Source organism: Sturnira hondurensis, unplaced genomic scaffold, assembly GCF_014824575.4.
Source record: "Sturnira hondurensis isolate 20B ecotype Veracruz unplaced genomic scaffold, ASM1482457v3 Scaffold0002638, whole genome shotgun sequence".
Lineage (NCBI taxonomy): Eukaryota > Metazoa > Chordata > Mammalia > Chiroptera > Phyllostomidae > Sturnira > Sturnira hondurensis.
In genome coordinates, this window is record NW_028075269.1 from 8111033 (window position 1) to 8134027 (window position 22995).

The following is a 22995-nucleotide window of genomic DNA, read 5'->3' on the forward strand; positions in this document are numbered from 1 at the left end:
AAGTGCTTGTAAAGGACCGAGCCCATTTCGGGAGGAATAAGTACACAGAGTCGAGACAGAATGTGTCAGCATCAATGAACGATGCGCTACCCAGTGAAGTTTCAACCTGAAACACGAAACCGGAGCCGTGAGCCCATCGGGGATTCACTGGAAAACGTGTGCCGCAGTCAACCTCCCAACCTCCCAACCTCCAGAGTCCACGGTGGGTTTTGTTCTACAGCAACGGGGGGTCGGGGGGGGAAAGGAGGAGAGAGGAATGCAAGGGAACAATGCCTATGGCCTCAGCCGAGGACTTCATAATTAGCTGTGACTAACAAATGCCACCTGGGAACCAACTTGTAAGAAAACATCCCACAAAGCACCCTATTGCCAGTGGGCCAATCAGAGCCTGTAACCCATCCCCTCAGAGAAAGGGATTAGAAAATCCTGCTAGGAAGGGAAACACGTCAGTGGCCTGAAGCGATTGGATGGAAGACCCAGAGGGATGGAAGCCCGGGATGCTTTCAAGGTGCCTCTCTCTTGCTCTCGGAATTAGAGGCGCTTGGCCTCTTCGGCTGAAAGTCGGGAGCAGGCACTGAGGGAGTTCACGGAGGCAGAACTTGTTTCAAACAATGTCAATACAAAACAGGTTTTCTGTGTGGAAGCAGGTGGAGATGGAATCACAAGCAAAGGTCATTCGTGTTTGCAGTACACGGTGCTGTGGGCAGCAGGGCGGCACCAGGCCATAAATCCTAGGCTTGGACAGGTGAATGGCTGTTTACTCCCCTACCTCCTTCAGTGGGGGCTGGGCGTGCCCCAGGAAAGCAGGGGTTGGAAGTGAGAACCTGGTACTTGCTCAGCTCAGAAGTGCTGCTCAGGGTCTCAGCCCTGGCGTCAGTCAGTGCCACAAGTTCTCCATGGACAGAAGGGTCCTGGGAAGGCTTTGTCACGAAGACTTGGGATTCTTATTTTTTATCCTTACCCAAGGATATGATTATTGACTGTAGAGAGACAGAAAAGGAGATGGAGGCGGGGCAGGGGGAGAGAGAGAGATTGATATGAGCAAAAAACATTGATGTGAGAGAGAAACATCAATCAACTGCCTCTTGTTTGTGCCCTGACAGGGGACTGAACCCACAACCTAGGTATGTGCCCTGACCGCAGATGGAGCCCACGGTCCATCCGTGGACTGACCCCTTCTGGTGTACAGGACTCTTGTTCCTAGAGCCTCCTAGGTGCCTCCTGCAGAGGTGAGGGCCTGGAAGGCCCAGGTGGGCTCTGCTGGAGCTCTGCCTGCAAGCTACAAAGGAGAAAACGCAAGGGCTCACATCCCAGACCTAAAAGCCAGTGTTGCGCATGCTACTTAGAGGTACAAGAACCTGGTGGTCTGTAAAAGTTAGCCATTCTTGTTTTGGGGAAAGTGAGTGTGGGCACAGACTACGGAGTCCAAGGACCCAAGTTCAAATCCCAGATCTTCTACTTATTGGCTTCTCCGAGCCTCAGTCACCTCATCTTTCAAACAGAAACAGAGTATCAGCCTATGTGGATCAAGTGAGGTAAATTTATGTAAAACCTCTGGCAGACTACTACCATACAGTGTGAATGCACAGCGTTTAATCTGTATACGACACATTAGCAATATTAGTGCAGGCACACACGCACCCAGAGTTGCTCATGTTAACTTTTTCTATCTCGAATGTCCCAAGCTATGGCTCATCAAATCACAGACATTTCAGCTTCAGAGTTTTGAAACGCCCCCAGTGCAGAGGCCAGCATTACTAGATGGCTACACAGACCCTGTGTTCCTCCAGCTGATTACTTACTAAAAGGCACTCGCTCAGTCCCCTTCTGAGCGGAAGCTTTTCAGAGAGGCGCTGACCTGCTGGCTGCCTGGCTCAGTCTCGCAGAGACAACCCTGCGGAATGTGAGAGCACAGGGCAAAGCCCTTAGTCAGGGCTGCTTAGCTGGCCTGGACAGGTGGTTAGGTTTTGACAGGAACTTCAGTCGGGGAAGTTCAAGGAAGAAGGTTACTTGGGGTCCTTGGAATATTTATAATAGCAGGGTCGGGCAGGGTCACGGGAGGAACTGACAAGCTACTTATTAACGGCCGCCCGGCACCTCCAGGAAGCAAAACCCGGACTCTGGGAGCCGGTTGGTTCCCGATTACACCTTCTTTTCTAAATGGTGGCACTTCAGAAGAGCAGCTTCCGCCAGGCCTGGCGAGCCTCTCCCGGCCACCACGGGCCCATCTCTGACTGCACGTCACAGCAGGTCTAACAGAAGTTACTTTAACCACTGCTGGTTAAAATCACACCGCACTGCGCAGCGCCCTTCACGTGCCATGAAGCTGTCAGGATAACTCCTGATCCCTCGCTCACCTGACAGCTCAGCCGTCCCTCGACTGCAAAGCTTCCCGTCAGTTAGAAAAGAAAGAGCCGTTTCCCTGGCACCAGATGTGTCATCCTGAGTATCCAGATGAAAGGCAGACACCTGGCCGGCTCCCCTCTGGCCTCCCTTCCTCTTCTCGGCTCCGTAGAGCCGGCCTTCTCTCCCCAAGTCCCTCTACCTGGCAGCCTGGGAGTTACTTTTCCATGCAATTGAAAAGATGTCTTGCAGCAGCCCACGGGGGCACTTTGCATTTTGAGCAGCAAAGCGACATACACACCAGCTGGGTAGGAGAGGGAGGGACAACTTAACTTCAGGGCAGGGTTTCCACCCCTGCGCAGCTCCAGGCCCCAACCTCGGGAGGCTCAGCTGCCCCCAAAGGGCCGTGCCGGCTCCTCTCACACCAGCTGCCTAGGCCCATCTCTCCACGATGACTCTGTAAAACCTGGTCCTCCGTTACGAGGGCCTTGGGATGAGAAGCGATACTGTTTTGACAAAGGGCAGGCCAGGGTGAATGAGGTGGCCTGTCTGCTGTGGACAGACGCAAATCCCACCTGAGAGAGTCACCCGAGACCCAGGGGCCAGGAACGGGCTTCATAAACCAAGGCAGCACACGCTCCGGTCTTTACAAACACGCCAACAACCGCGTCCCCTTTCTTGTAACGAACAGGGAACAAGTGTCAGAATTACGCCTCTGCTGCCCATTTTCCTTTCCTCTGCCTGAAAGGAGATGATGTAAGCAGAGTGTGCTTGGGAACCAAGGGGGAAAAATCACCGTGACCTGTTTTTGAACTTGGTAGGCCCTGAATTATTAAAAATAACAGGGTCTGCCTGGCCCTGCCAAGCACACCTGTCTTTAATCTTACGAACAGGTTCATAGCAGAAACAGGAAGATTTCCCATCAATCTCCTTCCCGTAGGAACGCGAGGGAAAGCACGCCCCTCCATCACACAAAGAGCTCAACAGGGCAGGGAAAAGACCACGGCAGGACTCCTGTCTGGGTGGGCGGGAGAAGCAGAGCCGGGACCCGCCCTGGGGCTTGCGTGAGCATCTCTCCCTCGTGTGGCTGAGGAAGTCAGAGGACGGGTACCAGGGCGCTGGTCAGAGGAGGGGCCCTGACTCAGCAGCTCCCAGTGGGACTTGCTCCGACAGCTAAGCCCCGACAGGGAGAATTCCCCAAATAGGGGGCCCATCGCAGCACGCACCAACCAAGCCAGACAGGAAAAGGCAGGCTCTCAGACGGTGAGAAGCGGAAAGAGGAAAAGCAGCATCCACCTTTTGCCCTTCGGTTCTGAAACCATTTTTAACTCTGGTAAGCACAGACAACATAAAATGTAACATCCTAGCCATTTTTAAATGTGTAATTAACTCAGTGGCATCGAGTGCATTCAGTATGTGTGCGGCCATCGCCGCTACCCACCTCTGGAACATTTTCACTGTCCCAGACAGAGGCTCCTGCCGCTGTTGAACGGTAGCTCCCCATCACCCTCTGCCCACTGCCCCTGGCAACCACCATCCTATGTTCTGTCTTATCAATGTGACTATGGTAGGACACCTCCTGTAAGTGGAATCGTACAGTATTTGTTCTTTGGGGTCTGGCTCATTTTGCTCAACACAATGTGTTCCTGGTTCGCCCACGCTGAAGCGTGGACATGTCGGAAGTTCATTCCTTTTTTATGAAGGAGTCATATTCCACTGCACGGGTACTCAGCACTCGGTTTTCCACGTAACGTTTCTTCAAGTCTAAGATGCGGGAGGCACTAAGCTTGTCCAGGCAGAGACACGGATGTTGAGTCTGAGTCCCTCTCTTCACGGAGTGTACAGTTACTGGACTGAATGCCCAGCGAGGACGGGCTCAGTACGGTATTTCTGGGGCCCTGACGCATCCAACAGACACAAGCTGGACGTCTGCCATGAGCCAGGTTCTGCCAAGGTCGGTGCTAGGAACACAAAGTTGAACTCAGTTGCCAGGATCGACCCACAGCTCGCCATTTCACAGGTAAAGTTGCTCTGGACCGAAGTCTTTAAACTCTGGCCTTTATTTTGAAGTAACCTAATTTCAGAGAAACTTGGGGAACATCAGAAGGATGGGAGATTCACCGGCAATTCCAAGGACAGACTATCCCTCAGGCTGGGAAGTGCCCAATGGCATATTTCCCCACGCACACACCCCTTAGAAGGCTCTTCAGCTGAAACCAGAACCACAAAAACACAAACCCACATCCTAGTGAGAGACTGAGCCTGTGAGAGCAGCACGTGTGACATACCTGGCTGGCTCCAAAGCACGGGACAAACAGGACAGCGGAGGTGGCGGGAAGGTTGCCAAGTCCTCAGGCGACTCAGCAGAGCAGGCCTGCGCCTCCCTCACCCCCTCTCCTACCCTGGGGACACGTCACAAAAGCTCAGCAGGCAGAGAGTGTTTTTCTAACTTAGGTTTCCCAAAGGGTAAGAAAGGAGAAAAGGTGGGTTCAGGATTAGCTGGATCTTCGTCATACTACATAGCGAACTCTTAAAAATGGAGGCACTGGTAAAATCCCTGCCCCCCCCCCTCGGCCCCCAATGGAGGACAATACAGCATCTTACTGAGCTTACTTTAGTTTAGAACATGCATGTGTGAGTACGCGCTGTTGCACATCTGCACTGCTGGTGCCGGTTCCCTCCTGGGCTCTTTCATATTCCAGGGCCCCAGGCAGCTACAGCTGGGGAGGACTGTACTGTTCAGAAAACCTGCCACCCGGACAACAGATCCAAAGCGAGTGACTTTTCAGTGGACAGTAAAACACTATGTAGCTGCTCGTGGAGTATAACACGGAAGCTTAGAAGCTCAGTGACTTCAGTCTGGTTCAGCACCGTGTCCCCCAGCACCTGGCACGGAGAGCAGACGCTTCAGTATTTGCCAGGTGAAGAGTGACTGTTGGTGAAGAGTTTACAATGTCACAAGGGAACGTGTATTCCTTGACGGTGAATGGAAAGGCAAAGTATTAATTTGATTTCAAGTATGCAAAAAATGCTTAGGAAAAAATAAAGAGACTAACACGCTGAATGAATGGTTATCCTGCAGGTGGGAGAAGAAGTAAGGATGATTTTGTCTTTTTTTCTGTTTATTATTTTCTACTTTTTCTACACTTTATATCCTTTAGAAAGAAAAAATATTCAGCGTCAAAAAATCTCTGTTCAGCTAAATGCAGGTTGAGCGTGGAGAGAAATATCTGGAGAATTCATTATCTATTTAGACTCGACTCTAGCTGCAAAGCAAGTTCCCCCGGGGGGTGAAGAAATTGGTGGATCTGGGACACTTTTGCCCAGGAAGACGACGCCAGCTCACCTTTTTTCTCTCCCCGCCTCATTACCATTCGTGGGAAGAGAAAGGCTTCTTTAGTAGCAGAGGTCTCGTATTCATTCAAGTAATTCAATACACATTTACTGAGCACCTGCTGTGCGCCGGGCCCCCCTCTCCTGGCGGTGCGCCTCACCTCTCCTCCTACGAGGAATTTCAGTTTAAACGTAGATAGCATTTTATAGCTGCACCGTGCTTAGGACAAACCATCCTCACGATCACCCTGAGTGGTGGGCAAGGTGTTCATTTTAGAGACAGTGGCGTATAGAGATAAGAATTTCAGTAACTTGCCCAAGGTCTCTTACCGCTGAGATGCCACGAACATAATTTTGCAGTACAGTGATTACATACACAAGGTTAAAAGTTAGGTCTAGGTTCAAATTCCGACTGTTTTCCGCTCAGCAATGTGACCTTGGTCAAATCTGATCTCGGATTTCTCATCTATAAAGTGGAGACAATACCAGTCACAAGATTTGTTGTGAGAATTGAATGTGGTAATAAATGTAATGCTCTGAGCAGGTGTTTGCCGTCTATTAAGAATTAGATGTCAACTCTTAGCATCGTTATGAACGTTGGCATTATAAATATTATCACCACCAACTCTTTGGTTTTTGTGTCCTAATTTATCTTCTTTGTACCCCCACTATACGTGCCTTCTCCCCATTTCTCAGATTTACAATGTAGATACCAGAGACTTGGGCGAATGTGTCTTGAAGCAACCAGCAACGGCATTCAGATCTCGGGGGAGCAGCTTCAGGTAACGGGACGGCACAACTTGCCATGACAAGACGCAGGCTCCAGAACTAGAGCAACTTACTTGCTCCGTAACCTTGAACAAGTAACCGCTCTGACCTCCTGTTTCCTTAACGGCGAAATGGAGCAACAATTCCTATGAAACCTGCGAGGTCATCAAACAAATGTGCCGATGAAACAGGGAACAACAGAAGCAAAAGTGCCTTCTGAGGAAGCGTCTTCTTATTCCCATCTCTCTGGCTGCCCGCGTGGCCTGTGTGTGCCATTTGAAAAGCTCAGAAGACGTGGAATAAGTGACAAGGAGGTCAGATGTAAGTTAAACTGTTGGCCCCATTAATCTACCATTTTGCCTCTAAACGACTAGTTTCAGTCCAGACCGATTTAGTAAAGCGAGAAAATGGTGACGGCAAACTGGCAGTGCACACAATCAGAGGAGTGAGTGAAAAGCTGAAGCTGCCCTTCAATTCAGAGGTTAAAGCAAGCAGACAGACCCCGGTGTCTCCCTCGCTGTGTGCCAGCCAACCATATATTATTCATTGGGCTCAGCAAACATTAGTGAGCACCTTCCACGGCGAGGCCCCGGCAAGGCCTCCAGGGAGATCTAAATACAACGAGAGACCATCCCGACCTGCCATCTGGTTGGGATAACGAGACAGTCTCAGGCAAAATTGGTCTTCTCTCTCTCTGCCCATTAAAATTCGACTGTACCCTCAAGGCTCAACTCCTATTTTCCCCAAGAAGCTTTCCCGATGCCCTCAGCACTTTGTTTAATTGTCATTTGTGCAATTTGTCAGGCTCCACGTTATCACTGGCCTGGGTCTGTGCATGTGCGTGTTTTAACCTGTTTCCCATCTCATTTCAACGAGCATTTGAGGCAAAAATTGTGTTAGGATTATGTCCATTTCCTCAACAGATTGGGAGCCATGACCTATTTCTATTGGGCTCCCCACGATCTAACACAGTGCCTGGTACAGAAGAGATGTTGAGAAAATATTTGTAATAATGAAAAGAGCAAGAGGATTCAGGGAACGTGCCCAAGGGAGAGGTTCAGATTATATGGGGGATTGGAGGTTAGGATGGGTTAAGACAGATTAAGGTTGGGCTTGTAAACAACAAAAACCATTTACAAATACTTCATTATCTTCTTTCAACCTCTGGTTCATCTGACCTGCAGTCGATTCCTTCTAGTAACCCAGGGACACAGACAACAGTGTGGTGATGGCCAGAGGGAAGAAGGGGCAGGAGCCGGGGCGGAGGGGGATGGAGACATCTGTAGTAGTGTAAATGATTAAAAAACACACAAATACAAACAAATGGCCTAAGGATTAGAGGAAAGAATTTAATCTGATTATATGATCATTAACATAAAAAACTCAAAAGAAACTACGAGCAAATTTGTAATTAATTAGAGGGTTTAGAAAGATTGCTGGATACAAGTCAATGCCAAAAATAATTATGTTTGTATGCATGAAAGAAGAGACTACAATTTTGAAAAAAAATTAATAAAAATAAAAACACTTCATCATCACGCAGGCCTTCCCTGCCAAATACGATAGTCACTACCGAGCACTCACAGAGCGGCCAGCGCGAACCGAAATGTGGTGTAAACACAAAACACACATGTTATTGTGGACACTCCACACAAAAAGGAATGTAAAAATACTTTAATTTACATACTCATTACATGTTTAAATGATAATATTTTGGAGACGGTGGGTTGAATAAGATACATTATTAATTTTACTTTTTCACTTTCTAACTCAGGTACCAGGAAAATTTAAGTCACACACGTGATTCCTGTTATGTTTCTATCGGGCAGTGTGATCTCAGGGTGCACGAATGTCTGTACCCCAATTCAGTAATCCCTGTTTAGGGAAGGTGCCTTAATAAAGTAATCCAAAAAGCAAGAAAAAAAGTGCTATGGGCAAAGTTATTCAGCACAATGTTATTTTTTAAGAGCAACATACGACAAATAAGTATATCCTAAATTCTGCATAACAATAAGAATGTTTAAGAAAATGACTTAGAACACCCAATAGTACGCACATCATACAAGCACCACTTATGAGGACTAGGTAGCAACGCTGAAATTCTTAAGACATAATATTGCTTGGAGAAGTCAGCCCACAGCACAGCATTCGAATTCACATATAATCTACATGTTAGCATGTTCTTTCCATTGCTCATCACACGTTCCCGAATGATTACTACACACCAGGATCCACATTAAAGGAAGATCAGAAACAAAGGGGGATGCAGAGGCAGCCAGGTAAACAGACAACTGGGTGTACAAATGGAAATTTATACCAGGTGACATGGCCAGGTGAAGGAGGTCACACCTGACCTTTCCTGGGGTGAGCAATGACTGCAAAAAACGTGAGGGACGAACAAGGTAGCTATTATTTTGGTCAGGAGTGGTAGAGAGTTTTCCTTGGATTTCCAAGCTTTCTTGGATTTTTATTTGCAAAAAGAAAAGGCAAGAGTGGAAGTCAGCGACTGACTCTGCAGCGAGCCTCTGGCAGTGAGCAGGTGCACACTGTTGGCTTCAGAAGGAACCAAAGGGTCCTGGCCAAGCCAGGCTCTGCGGTCAGACCCGCATCTGTGCCAGGGCGCACATCTCCTGCTGCGCCCCTCTGAGCCTCCGCTTGCCCTTCTGCAGACTGGCGACAATTCTGGTGTCTCCTTCATCAATACGTCATTGAGAAAATGAAATAAACTCCTCCGTGTCAAGTTCCTAGCGAGGTGCTTGGGACATCACAGGCACTAAATAAGTGTTGATTTTATTATGATTAACGTACAGATTGCACGGCCAGCAGAATAGAATTGGTCAGGATGACAATGCAGATGGGTGGGACTTGCCTGCTCCTAACACTACTGTGTAGTTGGTACTGACTGGGTCACTTATTTTCACTCCAGAATCTGTCAGAGCCATTGAATTTCACTCAGCCAAGGTTTCTTCTTCGTTTCTTATGCCTTGAAGGATGACAAAATTATAAATGTTTTATACAGTGTGATAGTAAAATAATTTAACCAGAGAATTATTTAGGTCTGCTCCCACACAGCAGAATAACTTACAAAAGCCAGACGGTACTGTCATTTCCAATTCCACTCCCTCCCCCACCAGCATGGTACTCATTCAGCTCCAATCCACTCAGAATATTAAGCATAATTTATCCACTGCCAGGTGATCCCCAAAACAAAACCAGGTCAATCGTCCTGTAGTGTGTGTGTGTGTTTAAAGAGTTGTTGATGAATTCAAGAAATCTGGAAAAAGAAACACTTCATTTTTCTGCTAGTCAGTCCTGCTCTTTCTCCTATACAAGACGAAACACATTTACACGAAAACAGACTCTTTGTTTTATAAATAGAACATTGTTCAAGGTTTTCTAGAGGTGTCTGCTAAAAATAAAGAGGGTTACAGTTTACATCTTTATAGCTTTCAAAACAAAACCAAAAAGCCTGCGTTTAACTAAATGTGTTAGATTTCTATTTTGAAAGGTATCTTTATGTGAGCCAGGCCTGATTTCTTGAAATGAAATTCCCCAGAAATTAGATTTCCTACATTTATACAAGGTGTGCCTATGTAAAGTAATAACACCATGGTGGTTTTTATTTTTTGACACCGTAGTGTTTTGTTTTGTTTTAAACATATGCTCCAGGATAAATACAAAGGAAAGTTATACTTCCATCCTATTAAGTACTCACGGAGTTCCTTTTGGAAACTTGCTCACTTTGAGGAGTATGATAACCATTTCAATGTGAAAGTTCCAGGTTATCTGCTCACAAATGAACAGCATCACTGTGAAGCTGAACCCACTGGTCCCGGAAGGTGAACTGTGTCCTGAGCTCTTTGTAGGTCGCAGGGTCAGAGCTTGTTAAGTGGCGTGTTGTGGAAACAATGTCAGGTTCCTAGGCAAGTCCCCAGAGGCCAAGCTCATTCAGGCGACTAACCTACGTGACAAGGACAGTGTTAAGAGCTCTACCACTGCCTGGACTGTGACTGTGGAAACGCGGGCCAATTTTCAGTTCTGAATGCCAGAGACATGTCTCCCCTTGTCCGGGTGCCATTGGTCCCCAATTTCCAGTTCAGTCATGACTCTGGGGCCAGGGACAGAGACTAAAAGTTGGGCAAAAAAATAAGGTTCCCGGTGTAACTTTCCAGGACAGTTTTTCCCCTAGGAGGTCCAACAGATTTGATCTGCTGAAATTGTTCTGGACCACAAAGCATTTTATGTTTTTTGTTTGTTTGTTTTTTTAGGTCTGGGACATACTATTGCATCCCCCCCCACCCTGAGGGAATAAAGTAAACATCTCCACAGTCAGGGCCCTGAGAGGCCTTGCTGGAGAAAAGTTTGTTGAACTTGATACAATTGACCATGTTCCAACATAGGAAGGCTCTATGACTCCTGTCCCAATTGTTTCTTTTTTTTCGCCAAGTCTTTATTATCATTGCAATTGTGCATTAATTATTTGAATGAACACGCTTGGTTAATTGTATGTCAACAGTCCAGTAATAGTCATGCCTGTGAACAACAGCTAACATTTATTTAGAAAAGCTTATGCTGTGGCAGGTACCGTTCTCAATGCTTTATATACATGAAATCGTTCCATGTCCACAGATCCCTATGAAGTAAAGTGTAAAATTAACCTTATTTATGGATGTGGATACTGAGGCAAAGACAGGTGAAAGATTTCCAAAGTCACACAGAGGCCCCTGTGGAATGACTGTGCTGAAATAAGCCACGCAGAGCAATGTCCCTGAAAGTCACTTTAGGAAACAGTGTCTGACAGGTGGGTCCAGGCCTGGTGCAGATGGCCCCGGGCCCTCCCTTTTTCCCTTCATTTACATATCCTAGCCCATGAGTCTTTAGAAGCCCAATTTGAGGCTTGCAAGTTTCCATATTTAGCAACAAAGAAAGACAAAGTCTAACAACGAGTCTTAATCCACAGAAGCCCCAAGGCTCACCCACACCTCAGAGAACACCAGGCTTACCTTATCCTGGTGGATCAGTTTCCAACCATTGCTATAACAAGTTACCGCAAACTTAGTGGCTTAAAACGACACAAGTTTATTATCTTACACTTGTGGAACTCAGAAGTCCAAAATCAGTCTCATTTGACTAAAGTCAAAGTATTAGCAGGGCTAGTTCCTTTCGGAAGCTCTAGAGGAGAAGCCATTTCTTTAGGCCGCCTGCACTGCATGGGGCAGGGACAGAGACAAGGTCACGGGCTCCTCCCTTCCTCACCTGCAGTACCTGCAGTGCTCCTGGCCCTACACGACCCTGCCCTCTGCCTGTGTGGTCACCTGTTCCCCTGCTCTGACCTTCCTGCCTCTCTCCTAAAGGGACCCTTGTGATTCCATCAGGCCCACCGAGATAATCTAGGATAATCTCCCCATCTCCAGGTCCTTACTATAAATATGTGCAAAATCAATTTTGCTATGTAAGGTTTACAGATTTGGGGGATTATGATGTGGTCATCTTTGTGGGGGTGGGGGCACTGTTCTGCCTAGTGCATTGGCAATGCACTGCTGGTGAGCGAGAGGAAAACAGGAACCTGGAACTGGCTGAGGTGAGAGGGAGCGCATGGAGAGTCCTCTGGGGCCTCCCAGCTCCCATTACACAGGCAGGGTAAAGAAACGAGATGAGGCATGGGGCGTCTCCCTTCCTCACCTGCCCCCTTTCCCATCGCCAGCTCGGTCAGCTACGATGGCCCCTGAGCAGTGGGGGTGGGATGAAAAAGGCAAAGATGCCCTTCTCAGGCAGGTGTGTGTTTATTCCCAGGGGGCGTGGTTCTGGCCAGGAATACCTGCACCCATAGTTCATCCTCCTTTATCATTCTAGAGCCCTATTTTTCCTTAAAGATACTGAGATTTAAAAAATCAAAACCACCCTTTTGATAATGTTACAAGCCCAGGTATATTTCTGGTTCTGCTGAAAACCCACACTTTTTTCAATGCTGTGGGCTGGCAGAATGTATGGGGTGACACAATGTACCTCCAACGGTGATAGTGATTAAATAAATTAATCCCTGTGAAGTGCTCAGGTCAGTAACGGGCACACAGGAGGCTCCCAGGGACTGCTGCAATCTGATCTGACTGTTTTACTGCACCACTACTGAAACAATGACAGTCACCTGCCTGGGGCTCCTTTGCGCCTCACAACAACACTGTGAGATACGGCTGTCATTGTCTCTGTGGTACAGACAGATGATCAGAGGAGGCCAGGGCTACAGTGTTTCAATCACTTGATCAGGATCATTCACTGGCCTGGCAAAGCCAGGATCCCAGCTCCACCTCCAAAGCCCACAGCTTCAGCATTTCCTGTCTCCTTCCAATCTGCAGCCCAGCTTCCTCTGGGGCCAGGAGAGAGCATCACAATTGCTGGTTAAATCAAAGTTCGCAGAGCTCGGACTGAGTTCCCAAGGGGCTCTTGTTTGTCGTCCTTCTGAGTTATTAATTCTTCAAAGAACCCACGTCTGCTTGCTTCCTCATTGGTGCCAATATTTCAAAGAGTGAGGGAATCAGACTCTGTATCCCCTAAGCTTCCCCGGCCACGTTCACTCTCTGACGACCCACCATCTCCTGTGTGAAATGGCCACAGCCTGTAGCAAGTTAAATACCTTCCTCTCAGAGCCTGTTTACTAACAGTATCAGAAGTGGCCCTGTCTGCCTTTTCAACAGCTGGAAAATTCTATGGGTCAGAGTTTTGCTGGCTCTCCCTAAAACAGAAAGCTTTGAACTAGCAGTGACAGTGACATCGAACGAATCCCAGCAGCTCTGTATTTAGAAGAATACCTAATACACACAAACTTCACTCTGTTTCGGAGGATGCTGGCTAAGCACAACACAGGGAGAAAGACAGAAAAGCCTAGTTCCCCAAACCTTGGCCAAGGTGAAGAACAGGAAGCTTTGCGGGTCCACCAGCAATCACAGTGGCTGGTGGACAAAGCCTGACTGCCCCCCTTTCATAGCTCTCTCTGTAGGCTCGAGTCGTCCTTGGTTTCGTGACCTAGAAGTCACTCGGGGTTTGAATTCCCATCTCTACTTGTACCAACCACCGTTGAACGCTCCATGTGAATCCACGTGGAATCAACCTACAAAGGCAGAGAAGGGGTTTGGTCCCAGGTCAGCCTGTCTATAAAGGTCATGTGTTCTTCTCCCCCCCATAAGACACAGGGTGAAGGAGCCCAGGGGAGAATGTTGAGTGCCGTGCAGTAGAAAGACACTACAGTCAAGCAGCAAGAGACCGGGTTTTAAACCTGCCTCTGAATTACACAGTTGTAATTGGTGGTAAGTTACCAAACTCCTCGATGCAGCTGCTCAAGTCTCTGCCCACCAACGTCTAAAGTGCTGACGGTCAGTATATTTTTTTTTCACGAACAGTCAACATAATCTGCCAGCCAGACATAAGAGAGCTTGGTATACAAAAGACTAAATTTTCTTTAGTGTCTGTCTTACTCCCTAAACTATAAGCCCCATGAGGGGAGGCGTTTTCGTCTCAGCTGTATCCCCAGCAGTGCCTGCCCCTCATTAGACACCTGATAAATCTTTATGAAACACAAGAACAAATTCGGGAGGGGCGGCATGGGGCAGTGCAGCAGTTCTCAAACTTTGGAGTACATCAGCATCACCTGAGAAGCCCACTCCAAAGGTCAGCAGGTCCAGGGAGGGGCCGGGGAATGCACATTTTCCATGAGGTCCCAGGAGCTGCTGGTGATGGGGGCCCTGGGACCAGAGTGTGAGAAGCACTGGCTTCGTGGTAAAGGGTTGGCTTCTTTGGCGGACTTCCTTAGTTCCAATCCCGTCCATTAGCTCGATTCACCTCTCTGCACATCGGCTACCTCGTCTGTAAAAACGCAGATAACAACGAAACCTCCCTCACAACAAACTTCCTCTATGTAAAACACTTCCCAAAGGACCTGGTGTTTCATAAACATTGTATCTGTTATTCTTATTGGGATTTTTTTTCTTTCCCGCTTTGATGTTCTAGTCTGTGTTTATATTAGATCTTTCCTCAAAAAATGAGCATGTGTCAGTTGGAAATCCCGGACTCCACCTCCATAGCTACTCCAGACCCGGCTGGCACTCACATCTCCCTATTAAGATCCACGTGAATTTGGGCCTTTGCTGAGTAACAGAAAGAGATTTCTCCCTTAACAAGCCAATTTTTAAAGCGGGCACCTTTACCTTCCAAATCAGGCCACTTCTAGGTTCCAGCGATAAATACAGACCACACTCCCCTGCGCCTAGAGAGTATGGCCTGGTGGTCAAGGCCATGATAGACCACCACCTCTCTGGGGCTGCCTGGGCTGGCCCTGGGTGGTGCAGAGAGCTTCCTCTATTTAGGCTGAAGGAAATTAGCAGTGGAACAAATTAAAACAACAATCAGATTTAAGTGGCCTCCATCAGGAAATTAACTTTAATGGATATTGTCATCACCAGGCCCACCTCAGAGTCGTGCTGCTTGCAGCAGCGTTGGGACGCAATAAAGACGGGGGAGCCTCGACTCCCAGCCCCCCACCCCCGCCACTGCTCAGAATGAATTTTCTTTTTACTGCCTTATGTTTGCTTTAATATGTTCCTTTCCTTGTTCATTCAAGCTTTCCTACGATTCTATTAAACTGATGGCACACCTCTGCAAATGACTGCACACCTTACCTGAGCTGAAAGCTCAAACGGGGACCGGGAGGTGGATTTCTTGCTTTGTCACTTTCCGTTCAGTGAGATCTGAAAGCTTCCCTTTTCTCCATCACATTCCGACCCCGAATTGGTGAGGGGGCTTGAAGGGACTGCTTTCCAGTTCTACCTTAAGTCCCGGTCTCGCAGGAGAATAGCATCTGCCTTGCTACCTGGGCCCAGCGATGCGATCTGGGGCTCCTCAGGAACACCCCTCACCTCCGTTGTGGACTGAGCCTCGTCACCAGCCTTCCTCTACCCGCCTGGCCTATGCACAACCTTCCGCCTCTACATTCTGTATTGAAACGGAGGCTGGGGGGGTTAGCTGTTGTCTTTACTAACTACCTCGAAATCAAAGGTCAAGATCAAGATCAAGATCAGGACATCAAAAGCAATGCAAGGAGGGCAGATAGAGGGAATCTGACCTCGAGGGAGAATCTCTGGCTTGTTAACACAATGAGCCTCCGAGGCCAAGGAGCAGGAACATGGAGAAAACAGAGCTGATGGGCCTGGCCACACAGCACATGCTGGGTACGCGTGTGGAATCGGGAGCCGACAACTGGGCTTGGATTTTTGTTCCATCACTTGTTAGCTGGGTGACCCCTGGCAAACCTCACTGTGCCTCCGTCTTCTCATCTGCTAACTGGAATAGTAGCAGTTTTTCTTCCTCAAGGGATTATCACGGAGCTACGGAGCTTAGTTAAAATATGTAAAACGACTAGAATGTTCCTGATACATATTAAGAGATAAGTGTTTGTTAAATGAATAAAACGTATTCCGCCCTACTATGTGTCAGAGACGACGAAGAAATGGCCTTTTACTCTCAAGGAGCTCTTGGTCTGGCCAGGGCGACACAGTTGAGAGGACTGTGGTGCACGTGGAGGAGTGAACTCCAGTTGGAGTGTAATTGCAACAGCTTCCACTTATTAACCACTTATTGGGTCCTTCCCACATCTGTCCTCTGTTTAATCCCTAAGAGTTCTTCAAGTATTATCGTCTCAAGTACCCTATGAAGAATGAGACTAAGAAAGCTTAAGTTATGAACTAAGAAGTCACAGCCAAGTGGCTGAGCTGGGGGACTTGCATGCAGAGCTCTCTCCCTTCAAAGTTCATGTTCCGTCTCCTGATAAAGGGCTGGGATCCCCAAGAAACCATGTGCCATGGGCCCTCCGTCCCAGAAGAAACAGGTGGGGAGAGAGGGCGAAAGACTCGCTTTCCTTTCTTTTTGTCTACCCACAGATAACCGTGTGACCTTAGAGAAATTACCCATCTCCCTCTCCCTCCAGCTTCTTCAGGTGTGAGACGGGACTGCTTTGTGCTCTCCCCGCACCGCCTTCCAGAATTATTACATGATCAGTGGTGATAACCAGGGCAATCCACTCACAGTTTATTGCACAGGCATCTGAAACATCAGACAGTTAAGTGATGGGATGCTGTAGGTTTGAGTTTACAACAGGGGCCTCGAGTTCCAGCAAACTCAGACTGTTTTGTAATAAAAAATAACCCCATGCACATTCATTTATATTTTTTCTTTCTAAGTGGAGTAAAACTAGCCCTAGAGTCAAGTTTGAAATTATTTTCATAATTTTGGGTAATTAAGGCACTTCCCAGATCTCATTAGCAAAAGCCCAAAATAGAATAATTGCCACATAATTAGTGATTGGCAAACCTTGAGAGATTTGGGGGGTTTGTTCTTTTCTGAATCTGGAAGTGCCGGGGCCTGACCTGAGTTTATCCGAAGCCTGGCTATTTCTGAACCAGACAGCGTTCCTTTCCCAATTCATTTGTTTTAGTCCCGCTTGACTTGTTCCTCCAAACTCAGACACATTCTGTCCCTTTCTACTTAAATCTTTTCCCCTTGTTTGGAGTCCTGTTCCTTAACACCTGTTCAGTGTGTTCTGTCTGCATGTCTTAACAGCAGGCAAAAGGCTGCATGGTTTACAAAGTGGGGAAGGGCCCGTCCGTGCCTCTAGAGCTCCCACTGGGGCAAGGAGATAAGCCTGCAGGTAACATGGCTCAAGGAGGACAGGTCAGGCAGCTCAGGCTGTTGTATGGGGGGGTGGTTAGAGCTGGACCCACTTTCTTTTCTCTGGAATCCTACACGCTTCTAGATTTTCAGAAAAAGGTCTTAGAAACCCCCATTCTTGCTGAAGGAGGAGCAGGTGAATACCCCGCACCTACAGTGAAGGCCTGGAACACAGCTGAGAAGTGACAGTGGAGAGCATAAGAGGGAATAGTCGACTTATTATATAATATATGGTTTTTCTTGCAAATTGCGTCCTATAGCCAAGTATAAGTGACTCTCCTCAGATAACACTACATCCTATTTGCATAGAGCTCTGTAACGCACCACCTGTTTTTGTGAGGTCATTTGGGAAAGGGATGTAGGAGGGAAGGTAAAAAGCCCCCTTCTTGGCCCATTCATCAACTACATTGCCTAAGCAAGTTACTTACATCTTTAAGCCTCAGCTGCCTCAGGCATAAATTGAGGTGTGAACTGTATCAGCCTCCAGGTTAATTAGAGTCAATGTATGTAAAGCCCTTTACACACCCTGGACCAGGGGTCAGCAAACTATGGCCTGTAGGCTAAGTCTGGCTTGGTGGCTGTTTTTTTAGAGAAAGTTTCCCTGGGACACAGCCATACCTATTCCTTTGTGTATTGTCTGTGGCTGTCCCCGCACTGCAATGACAGACCTGAGGAGTCACAAGAGAGACAGACTAAATACAGTCTGCAAAGCTTAAGATATTTGTTACATGGCTCTTTGCAGAAAAAGTATCCCTTCCCCATCTAGACTCTGGAGGACTGAGCGAGTGAGGACTGAGCGAGTGAGGATTACAAAGGCAGTAATCGAGTGGGTAGGTGTGACTCTGACGTTTTACAGATAAAAGAAGAAAGCCCAATAGGGTTACTTCACTCACTCACAGCAGCAGAGCTCCAAAGTGCCTGGTCAAGGCTAGGCCCGACGGTCTGACTTCAACCCCAAGGTGTTTTCCACTACCCTCTACCCACATGCTCATTTGACTCAATAAACACCCAGGGCTGAGCTGGCACTGCCAGCCAATCCGTGGCCGAGGCCCAGCCTTTCACCTCTGAATGAGGTATGCTTGCTTGTAAGTCCCGTTCCCATGGGGTCACCCCAAGAATGCACCCAAAGGACGCTAAGCAATCCCGGCACAGCCACGTTTTCCAGCGTGTTCTGTGCAAGGACTCGAGGTCTGGAGTTAAAAACATTGTGCTGTGGTCAAAAAGGCTCGTGAAAAGCTGAGTTAAAGTAAAGGGGTCTTTCTCCACCCCAGGACTGTTCAGAGTCTTGCCTGTATTAACACACACCAAGTCTCTAAGAGGACGCGGTAGCGCCTCCCCACTCAATCTGGCCCCTCCTCCTGAGTAACTCCCCACGAGTTACCCAGAAGGACTGGTGGTCTTCACAACACTCCTTTATGGTCTCAGAAGTAGTATTTCCCCATTTGTAGGAAGGGACTACACCTCCCCATACCCAGATGACATATTTTTTAATTAATTAAAAGAAATTAAAACCAAGGAAATGCCCTTTTAATTACCACTGAAGCATTTACTGACCAAATAGTTCCCAGGAGTTATTACTAGAAACACATGCTTTCCAGTGCTGCTGAGAAAAGACTTAAGTAGCAGTTTTTGCTCCTTCTCATCTTCCCAGACCTTCCTAATTCTGGGTTGACCAGGAGACAATCAAGATCATCTGTTCCCGTGGAAAATCAGAAATGGACCAAGTGAGAGATCATATTTTTATACAGCAGTTGCCACAATCCCTTTCTATAAAACCAATCACTTTTAGAAACATCTGTAATGCATGAAATACTTACAATTGAGTACAATCTTGTGGTAAAAGCTTAATTATGCCTCCAAAAAAGAGACCCCTTATTCCAGGAGCCTGGCAACAGATCTGTGATTCTACGGTTCAGTCTCTTAGTTCCCTCCCTCTTTGTCCTTTAATTCAATACCAATTATAAAAGTGGGAAGCATTTCTAAAGCTTTGGTCTCCGAATGCTGTTCCGGCACCACGGCCTGCCTTTTCTCGGCCCCCTTTCTTTTTGACATGCGTTTCCCCATTCCTCAGGCTTCTGAGTACAAGTACGGGGGCCCCATCAGAGTCTTCAGAGCCCCACCCTTGGGCTAGAGATTAGGCTGCCCCTTTGTTCCCTACTTCTCAGGGTGCAGCATTCACCCCCCCTTGAATTGCTCTTTCACTGGATGGTAAGTCTCACGAGGCAGGTCTTGTTGGCCACTGAAGCCTGGAGCAGGTATTAAACAAATATTTCTGCCTGTTGACATCTGGCTCATTGGAATAAATGGCTCAAAGATGGGGAGAAGGGAGCATTTCATATGGGTTCAAGACACGTAGGTGGAGTAGACATGTAAGAATTGTTGGGGAGTTGTGGAAGCAGGTGGGAAAAATCTGAGGCACAGAGAAATCCCCTCAAGCATGTCAGTTTGAGAAAAGAATCTTGAGACCTTGGAAGGGGAGAAAGACAGACAGCTAATCTCCAGACAGAAATACACGGGCAATGTTTAAGGGAAGAAAGACACGGAGCCCAACTAGTTCAGATCTATACGATGTGGGTATGAAGTCAAATGAAATCTGTGAGTGTTGGGAGAACCATCTCGGATAGGAAGGGTCTCCAGAAGCAACATTTGCCGATAGCCGGCTACGTGTGAAGAAGTACGTCCGAGCAGCAGGGACGAAGGGGCAGAGACACGATTCCCTGTTCCCCTTCTCAGATCAACTTCACAGTCTGAGAAGGGAAACAGGTATAACAACATTTTAAATCACTGGGGTAAGTGGTGGCATTCATTGCTCATTTCGTCCTTTCAGCCACACAGCAGTCACGGAGCACTCACTCCGTGTGGAGGCTGGTGTGATCATAGCAACCTGGGAGAGTTCCGGAATATCACATGCAAGGTGACGTTGGGACCCTTTTCTTAAACAAGGGGGGAAAGTTATCACTATTAGGCTTTGATTCTAATCTGCTTTGAATCAATCATTTGAGAAATTCCTCAGATGCAAAATGAATATGAGTATATCCCTTTGCACACAGACACACAGATTCCCGACACCAGTTCTCCACACCTGCTTCCCCACCCACTCTGCTGCAGGCTAGCAGGAAATGATGTATTTTTAAAAGTCATAAAGTAGAAGCAGCAGTTATGACATGAAGATAGTAAAAATAATAGCAGTGATCACTAATGAGACTTAACTCTGTGTCAAGCATTAGGCAAAGTGCTCTACGGGCTGCAGCTTATGCCTGAAGTATCACTACCATCGCTGTTTCCAGTTGAGGTATCCGAGACTTAGCAAAGTTCAATAACTTGTCCAAGGTCACCCAGCACAGGTGAGGGTCAAGCTCTGGTCTGCCTGACTTCAGAGTCAGCGTCTTGTCTCACTGAGCTCCTTTTACAGTGTAGGAGAGGAGGGAGAGTGATGGAGGGGCAGGAGGTGGGAAGGGAAGGAGAAAAGACAGAGGAGGCACAGAGTGGGAGAGAGAGACTAACCATCCCCAAAAGGTGGCACAGTAACGTGGAAGATATCCAGACTCTGTGGGCAGACAAAGCTGGGTTCAAACCTTGGCTCTGCCAGAGTGAACTTAGGGAGCAGGCAATGCTTTGTATGCAGTTGGGGGTAGAGCTCTCCTCTGGCACCTTCTGTTTCAAGAGAATTACCAGTAAGTAGTTTGCTAGAGTCTGTCTACTTGAAAATAGTGCAGATCAGTGACATTTGCAGAAGGAAGACTGCATAACTAAATACTGGTAAACTCATTTAAAGCAGGCATAGGCTCACCTTATGCTACTTCCTGGCACCCAGGTGCTTGGTTGGAACTGTGCATTGCTCTCAACCCACATTTGATACGTGGATGAATGCAAATTGCAAAGGGATGCAAGGTGTTCTGGAAAAAAGCACCACTTTCAAAGCAGAATAAACGTCTTTTTGTGTTCTTGTCATCTAGTGAGAGTTACAGCGAGAGCAATCATTTTGAAAGGAAACTGATTAAAGCATTTTGTAATGAGTTCAAAAACAAGTAAAGAAACACGTGGTTATTCACTGGGAAAGTCAAAGAAACGGAACAGGATAGAATCATAGTGTTAGGTGAAAAGTTTTTGCCCTTAAGGCACAGAGAGGTAGAGAATATGAAACCCAGAGAGGCAAGTGACCGGAGGCATGATTTGCATTCTGGAAAGTAACGAGAATAAAGCCATGTGCTCGGAGCACAGCCGTCACTTTCAATTGCTCCAAATTGTTTTGCTTGTCTCACAAAGTGCTTCAAACACATCAAATGCACTTGCTTTTCTGAAGACGTATTCTTTAACAAGACTGGAAATTAATGGTGGTTTCTGAATTACTCTCAAACACACAAACTGCCATCCTTCTCCCCAACCAGCCACCGCCGCCCTCCCCCCCTCCCAACACAGGACACTTTTCCAAGATGACCTAACTCTCGGAGGGCTAAAATGATTTAAAATAAACATTCAAAATAACCTCACCTCAGAGCTGACACAAGAAATAAAACACACATTCACTGAGACCCCGAATAACGGTCCAAAGTAAGGCTTAAAATGAATAAATAAATTAACTCACTAAAAAAAAAAGGCTGCTTTTCTTGTAATCATACTCCATTCCACTTTTCCTTTGGGTTTTATATCTGTACGTCTGGGGCAGTTCTGGTTTGTTGGAATTTTTCTCACTTTAATTTATTCTAGTTAAAAATTTTAAAATTACTCAGTAGTGTACCAAAACATCAAAAAATCTTAGACGCACCCGTGACGGCATTAATTTCTTAAATTGCTGTTAACTGTGGGTGACAAGGAAGCGGCTGCCTTAATTAAATAAATTTCAGGATGCCCTCCGACTTTGTCTGTCAAGACTTCTGGGAGTCGGTGATCACGCACGATGGGATGGAAGAATAGGACACACAGCAATTTCTTAACAGCAACTACATTAATTTTTTTTCCTCTTTGGGAATTGTGAAATTAAGTTTGGGCGTGATGAACAGTCCCTCTAAAGCTTCCCTTTTCTCCTTCCCTCTTCTCCCCCGACAACCTCTATCCTGTTCAGTCACTGCTGAGTGACCTGTGACAAAGAGAAAATGCAGACAGCAACAACGGGCTGGCCTCATTAACATGTCCATTGGGAGAGCTCCAAAGACGAGGAAGGGCCGGTGGGTACGGCTGGTGTTAACGGGATCACTGCTCCCCCCACTCACATCATAGATAGGAAAGAAGGCTCAGAGGTGAACCTGATGTGCTGGGAGACCCTCACAGACCTAGATTCCACACTTTCTGACTCTCAGGGAAAGATCTTCCTATTCCTGAGTTCTAGTCTAATCTGTCACTAATTAATGTCACCTTTTTTTATTGTGGTAAAACATACATAATGTAAAATCTACTGTTTTAACCATCTTTAGTGTATAGTTCGGTGGCATTAAGCACATTCCCATTATTGTGCCACCATCACCACCTTCCATCCCTTTATCTTCTTCCTCAACTGCAAACTGAAAAATCCGTGCCTTTTAAGCACCAACTCCCCATTCCTCCCTCCACTCAGCCCCAGGCAACCACCATGCTACTTTCTGTCTCTATGAATTTGACTACTCTAGGTACTTCATATAAATAGAATCATACAACCATTGTCTCTTTGTGTCTGGTTCATTTCACTTAGCCATGTTTTCAAGGTTCATGTCTGTTGTAACATACGTCAGAATTTTCTTCTTTTTAAGGCTGAATAATGTTCCATTGTATGTATATAAATTTTGTTTATCGACTCATCCATTGATGGATACTTGAATTCCGTCCACCCTTTGGTTATTGTGAATAATGCTGCTGTGAACACAG

At 47.0% G+C, this 22995-nt stretch overlaps 1 protein-coding gene across 4 annotated transcripts in view; it reads right to left on the minus strand.

The window, feature by feature from the left end:
- MPPED2 (metallophosphoesterase domain containing 2) overlaps positions 1–22995 on the minus strand; it is a 164507-nt gene that overhangs the window by 12881 nt on the left and 128631 nt on the right. The gene's annotated exons all lie outside the window — the stretch shown is intronic.